Raw genomic sequence first — 7,746 nt, forward strand, 5'->3', positions numbered from 1 at the left:
AGCCTTTCCACGTGGCAGCACCTACCAAAAATTTGGGCTTTAAAAGGAAATCTTAAACATGCGTATCATCGATTTCACTAGGACTCTCTAAAAACTAGTCCTACAAAGTTGAAAAAGAGCAATATTAAAACTACCACCAAGAAATTGGTGAAACTAGTGAAGACATTGCTACTCTTGTATGAGCATTATCTATTGATGCTTAATGTTTCTACACCACCTCCACTCTGTTCATACCACATAAACCATGCAACTTGTTATTTAGCGTATAGTACGTAGTGAGTATGAACACTATGATGCAAGAGTTTTTTTTTAGCAACGCACATTAGATTTATTTGTCACTTTGTTTTGAACTTTCATGTCTTGTCTAAGTCGACTTCTATGTTGCTTTACATTTTTTGGTTGACCCTCCATTTTCATTAGGCGTGCAACACTAATTAAGGGTCTGAATGGTTACTCGCCCAGGACTTGCATTGCATTAAGATTTATACAGCAGCATATAGGCTACGCCTGCACAAGTTAATGCAATTTGCTGTTGTTTGGTTAGTCTGTATTGTCTTATTTTATTTTTTGTGTCTCGATCCGTTTGGTTGGATGCGACGTGATTTTATTTTATCAGCATTCAACACAGTGCTCCTGCTGCGCCTGATCTGTTTGGTTCGGTGCTTATTAATGTGGGCCTCCCGGTATATAGTTACACTCGTACAGCAATAATCTAACACACTTTAGGTGACCACAACCCATCATTATATTCTTCATTATACACACGATATATATTCCTGCATGCATGCAGCTAGGTCTACGACTACATTTTGTTGCCTGATGGTGGGTTCCCGCCAGACGCCTCCATTTTGGTGGCAATTCATTGTTAACAGAGGCCGCGCACTAGCTAATAGTAGCCGGTTATTAAGACTAATTAAACCATATACTAGATAAACCTAAGAAACAGGCGACGTGATCGATTTATTTGCATGCATGTGTAGCTGCTAATTATAGTAGTACCAGCGGATGGACAATTCGGGTGCAACAGCCGTCCAGGGCTACTACATGCCGGACGTACTTACCAAAGATTTACTACACATAATGCTATATATCTCTATCTCCTTTACTACATTCCCACCGTGTGATTAGTTGGTAGTATTCCCTTTGTACCAGGACACATAAGGCACGATTTGACTTGGTGCGTTTTTTTAAGAATATATTTGGATCTATAGCTTCTCTTATAATTTATAGGAACAAAAATTTGATCCATAGCTTCTCTTTTTGTTAGCGGCCTGCCCTTTTCATAGTCACAGTGCTCTGCTCCCACATGCAGTATTAATAGCTGCGGCGTGGCAGATGCAACGCGCAACCACCGAATCATCATGCAGAGATAGCAGCCGCCCGTCGATCGCGATCGCGTCGTCACAGCACAGTCGGTGCACGCGCGCCCACCTGATCTGATCGAGTTCCCTGGCTGGCTGGCTCCACGTACGTCTACTCTCTACATACTCTCCCTCATGCGCGCTATAAATGGAACTCGTGGGGCGCCAGGCGAGAGAGAGTGTCCCGGCCCGGCCAGCAGCAGCTGGAGAAGCGACGACGACGACGACGACTTGGCATTTGGCAATAATGGCGTCGTCTCAGTCTCTGTACGACGCCCTGTCTCAGGGGGCGTGCCCATGCGCCGTGCTGCCGATTCGTCCGCCGGGCACTGCTCGTGGCGGCGGCGGCGCTGGTCGTCGTCGTCGTCGCCCATGGAGACGGAGCTACCGCTACGACGACGGCGGCGGCAGCTGGTGGCGCCGGCGCCGGCGCCGCTACCGCGGACGACCGGCAGCCGAAGTTCCCGGCCATCTTCATGTTCGGCGACTCCATCGTCGACCCCGGCAACAACAACAACCGGTTCACGGAGGCGAAGGCCAACTTCCCGCCGTACGGGCAGGACTTCCCCGGCGGCGTCGCCACCGGGAGGTTCTCCAATGGCTTGGTCCCTGGGGACCTCTTAGGTACGTGCGTGGAGTACTCCTATAATGTTGCCGACATGCTACCCTGTTTAGATACTACTATATATAAATATATACTCCTAATAATAAGAAAGTATAGTAAAGATCTGGAGGTGGGTTCAATGCTAGTGTGTGGAGGAGAGAAAGAGGAGTACGTGAGTTCATAGCTCACTTAGATAGAATTTTTTTTGACAGACAAGTGGGTCGTATATGTCAGCCAATTATTATTCCGGTGAGCTGATGGATAAGCTGTAAACGTCTATAAAATCAGTAGAGGTCTATATTATCAACTTTTTTTTCTCTCCTCTCACATAGCCGGTGAAGCTAGTTTTTTTTTTAGCTACACTGGTTCCGGCTCCTCTGACGCTATAGTAGCTGAACAGTGATATAACTGAGCCGGTCCAAACCATACCAAAGGGGCACACACACACACACACACACACACACACACACACACACACATATATATATATATATATATATATATATGTATGTATGTATGTATGTATGTATGTATGTATGTATGTATGTATGTATGTATATGTATAGGGAGAGTATATTGAGTAGCTAGCTACAAAATAAGTTATTCTGTAGCCACCTCTATTTACGATAAATTTATATACTAATTTACGATAATGTTAATACATATTTACGATAGTTGGGTTACTATAACACATGAAGATCTTTATCATAACGTTATAGTAAACTACTTAGCAATGAGTTACTATAATATCGTAAATTAACATAGTAATTATCATAACTACTATCCTGTTAATTTACGAGATTATAGTAACTCCTAGGTGGTTTACTATAACGTTATGGTAAATATCCACATGTGTTATAGTAACTCAACTATCGTAAATATGTATTAACATTATCGTAAATTAGTATATAAAATTATCGTAAATAAAGATGGCTATAGGATAGCTTATTTTATAGCTGGCTACTGAATATACTCTCCATATATATACACACACAACACGCGAATGAAACTGTGCTGCATTCACGTACATTTATTTATGGCACAAGCACGCACGTCGGTACATTCAAATTAATTTGTGTACTTGTACTACTCCCTCTCTCTTCATTTTTATGATACATAGTTTTCTTACTTTGTCTCAGTTCCAGTTTTGAAAAATAATTAGTTCCATAACACTCGAGATATTCCATTCCTTTCAAATTATAGTCGTCGTTCACTATGAATTTAATCTGTTCTAGCTTAAAATACTTCCTTTTACTATGTTTTTTGAAAAATATATATCAACGTACGCCTACATGCATATTCAAAGAAAAGCTCTATAAAAGGTTATTTTATAAAGAATAACGAACTAATCTAATATTCTAGATGTTTGTGCATATTTATATAAACCTAGGTAAAGTTACAAAGATTTGACTTAGAAGTTAGAACAAAGTCAAAGTAAACTATAACTTGAAACAGGGAGTACAATTAGGGATTTAGAAACATGTTTACAAAGTTCGTGTGCCAAAATACCACCTTAACAAGTTTAGAAACAGCAATCAATTTATTTAAAACTAAAGTACATGAGTGACATATAAGGAAAATTGGATAAAGATCCTTGTTCTTTAATAGTGCTATACTCATCACCAGTAGTAGTACTGCAACGTTGGGCGAAACATCTAATGCATGCAATTGTTTCTGAACAGCTTCCAAGTTGGGTATTAAGGAGCTGCTGCCTCCTTTCCTTAGGTTCTGATCTAGAACTGAAGGACCTACTCACTGGTGTGGTGTTTGCCTGTGGTGGCAGTGGCTATGATCCGCTCACATCCAAGCTCGCGGTAATTTATTTATATATATGTTTATATTTTTGTTTTTATTTCCGAATCAAGAAGCTATATCAATATTGAAGTTGTTATATATCTTTATTGTTTCTAAGAATAAAATTAATTGTTACGTAAGCTGAGACCTGCAAATTAATGCAGACAACCTTGTCGAGTGACGATCAACTCGAACTATTTCAAGACTACAAGCAGAAGCTAACGACTTTGGTTGGAGAGAAGGAAATGACACGAGTTATCTCACAAGGCGTCTTCTTTACAGTCATGGGGTCAAATGACATTGTAAATAATTATTTCACTCTACCTATAAGACGCCACGAATATGATCTTCCTTCGTACGTGGACTTTCTTGTCTCCTTCGGCGATTAACTTCACAAAGGTAATTATTGCTAATTCTAACCTTTCTGATCATTTCTCTATATTTTCTATCACCTTTTTTATATTCACAAAAGTCTTGCTCTCATTCCTAAATTCTCTACAATAATTTAAATACATTTTGTTGCTCCCTAAATTATGCAAATATATTTTCTATCTTTTGTTAAGATGTTGAGACAGATTCAACTAAAGCAAACAAGATGTATTTTTTCTTCTAGAGTTAAATGCGCTAGAAATTTATTACTTATGTGGTGGTTTCAGTTAGGTCTGTCAACTAATTTTTGGGTCCATCAATAAACCTTTTAAGTTGTGTCACCTAGGTTCATACTAATGTTGAAGTGGCATACTAGTCCTGATGAATTGGGGCCATCGCTACCCTGGTGATGTTCAGACCTTGATATGATGTCAATGTCACACTCGTCCATCGCGCCGCCTTTCACATTGTGCCACCACTGTGAGATCTTGGATGCAACGAGCACCATGCTAGCATCACATGGGCGTGGTCCTCACCCTCCTTGACATCTTCTCCCTCTTGACGGCATCAAGCATGGCGACACCCTTGTGACATGCTACTCACATCTTCTCTCTCTTCATCCTTTTCTCCATAATCTTGTTTCTAGTTGTAATGGAGACAAGTCAGTAGGGGGGGCTGGAGCACGCACGACCCCCTGGATCCACCACTACATCATCATTGTTTAGGATCCTCCCGAAGTCTGTTGACCGCTCATCTTTGTGATCACAAAGGTTCTTGAGCGGCAGCCGGTGGCTTCGATGGGTCAGCCCACAACCTACTTTGATGAAATGCCACATCATCATGAGAAGCCCATATAGTGGAGGTATGGATATGTACCTAGGTCACACAAGTTCAAAAGATTATTGACCCAAAAATCAATTTTAAGAGTTGATGGTCTAATTGGAACCCTCACACAAATTAATAGAGCTTCGGGGGATTTAACACTTCTCGATGATAGTTTTATGGTAATAGATGTGACATCGTATTGTTTTCTCCTTGTGGGGTGAAACTTTCCTTGTGTGTAGCAAAGGGTTGTTATGGTTACTAATTTAGCTAGTTTGCTTGGGCCGGGCAGCACCATCTATCGCCAAGGTCTCTATAGAAATCATAAGTCCCATGACATTGCCTACTTGACCTAGGCAACCTTGCACGCTATCATCAACCAAATAGGCCTTGTATAAAGAGTATTGGAAAGGCATCATGTTTAATTGCTCTCTTCTTTTGTATAGACTCTGAATGATATGGGAGCTAAGAACATTGCATTTCTTGGTGTCCCACCATTGGGATGTTGTCCTTCACAAATAACACTTGGAGGAAGCCCATCACGCCAATGCGAACCATCAAGGAATCAAGCGTCACAGTTATATAATTCTAGAGTTTCAAAGGAAATAGAGCGATTGAATGCAGAACGAAGTGCTTCTGGATCAAAGATTGTTTATTTTGACATATACTACAACTTACTTGATCTTATTCAGAATCCAGCTTCATACGGTAAGTCTTATATTTTCTTTGCTACTACAACCCAATAATATTGATGCGTTGATATTGTAAGCTTACTAAACCAACCTTCATATCAGCATAGGCCACATCTACTTGCAAGATATGAAAACTAATTTAATTCTATGTAGTATTCGGTATTCTATACATCTTCTTTCTCAAGAGGTTTTAGTTATTGTTGGGATAACCACACTAACATAGCTTGTTAGTTAGCAGAAGCACTAATTTCACCACAATATGAAATCAGCCTAAGATCAACACCTATTCACTAAATAAAATATGTGCATCACACGTATAAATGGGGGAAATGGAAGTAGTCACAACAGATTCCAACTAGTTATTATTACATCAACCTCAGTTGCAATTGGTTGCAAGTGGTCACAATCAGCACCAACAGCAATCAAAACTAGTTGCACCAGGTCACTCCAACAGCAATTGCAACTAGTTGCAGCCACACCTCATCTCAATAGCGAGATTTAACATAGAAAACCTCCAAATCGGGATAAAAAACATGGGACCAAGCCAGCCAAATTTTCTTCCACTATCTGCTTGTGGGATTACAACAAATTCATCTCTAGATAGCACTAGAGGCAACCATATATACATCAAGATTTACATATATTGACAACAATAATAAGATTTGAGGCTGCTGTTAAGGTGAAGAAAGAGCTCACAAAATAATGGCGGAATGCAGACTAGAGGTACCAAGGATGTGGATCTTCAGCTTCACAACCTTGAAGACGAACCCTTCTTGGTCTATTGCTAGATCTCTCTAATCTCCCTCTTTTTCTTCTTTCTTGGAGGCTCTCTAGTGCTTGAAGGAGCTGAACTGAACAACTGTTTTCTCATCCCTTCTATTGCAAGCCAAGTTACAAATACTAGATGCACGTAAGATTGGTTCACTTTCTTGCACTACACCGATGATGTGTGACCCTGCTCAATAGAAGCAATTACTCCCCTCAATGCCCACTCATGACGAGGATTTTCCAACATTTAGTTGGCATGTTGTTGTCAGATCAAGTACAATAATAGTCTTATAGCCAAGTTAGTCAACATTTTTACATATGTGAAGGAGAGAAGAAAGGAGAGAGAAGAGAGCTCGGCTCTCATGCAAGCAGCAAGATAAGCACACGAGCCTATACAGTGGTAGGCCTAGATATCAAGTGAATGTGAAGAGGATTATGAAAGAGAAGATGTGACATTGATAAAAGCAACAATAAAAAAAGTTTTTATAGACAAATAGAGAAAACTATTGTATAGCTTGACTGTTATAACTTGACTTACACTCAAATACTTGGCTCTATTTCTGAGCTTGCTCTTACTATCATTTCTACACTACTAAAGAATGAGCCACATTTTTACAGGTTTCAAGGATGTCAGCGAAGGTTGCTGTGGTAGCACAGTGTTAAATGCCGCCATATTCATTGCATATCACAGTGCATGTCCAAATGCAGTCGATTATGTTTTCTGGGACGGCTTCCATCCTACTGAGAAGGCCTACAACATTGTAGTGGATAAGCTCATTCAGCAAGGTTCGAAGTACCTGATGATGTGAAGAAATTGTTGTTGCACACTCTATAATAGTTTTAATGCTCCCATACAACAACCTGACCAGTGACCATGGATTCCACATTGCAATGTAATTTGCCAAATGTACGAAACATATATATACTGTGTGTTAATTTGTATTTTTAGCTCAAAATCCTTAATTACAACGGTGATGTACAGTAATCACCACATATCTGTAACTAGATGTCAATTATAATAAGAACGCCTTTATATTTATAGAACCGTCCGTGGGGGAGTACCTAATATAAAAAGTTGTACCATTACCATTTGTGTGCCAGCAGAAATTTCATTGTTGATCGAACACCGCGATAATTTAATGTACTAAATCCGTTCCAAATTATAGTTCATTTAACTTTTCTACCCCTAGTTTAACCACTCGTCTTATTAAAAAAATTGTGCTAAATATGACTTCTTTTATTGTGGCTTGCTTTATTAACAAAAGCTCTTCAAAAATTACTTAAATTTGACTATGTTTGCACAAATTTTTTGAATTAGACGAGCGGTCAAACTTAT

At 39.7% G+C, this 7,746-nt stretch overlaps 1 pseudogene; it reads left to right on the top strand.

The window, feature by feature from the left end:
- Positions 1-1,509: 1,509 nt before the first annotated feature.
- Positions 1,510-7,499, top strand: LOC136550887 (GDSL esterase/lipase At3g14820-like; annotated as a pseudogene).
- Positions 7,500-7,746: the final 247 nt, after the last annotated feature.

This window comes from Miscanthus floridulus, chromosome 4 (assembly GCF_019320115.1).
Source record: "Miscanthus floridulus cultivar M001 chromosome 4, ASM1932011v1, whole genome shotgun sequence".
In the NCBI taxonomy this organism is placed as follows: Eukaryota; Viridiplantae; Streptophyta; class Magnoliopsida; order Poales; family Poaceae; genus Miscanthus; species Miscanthus floridulus.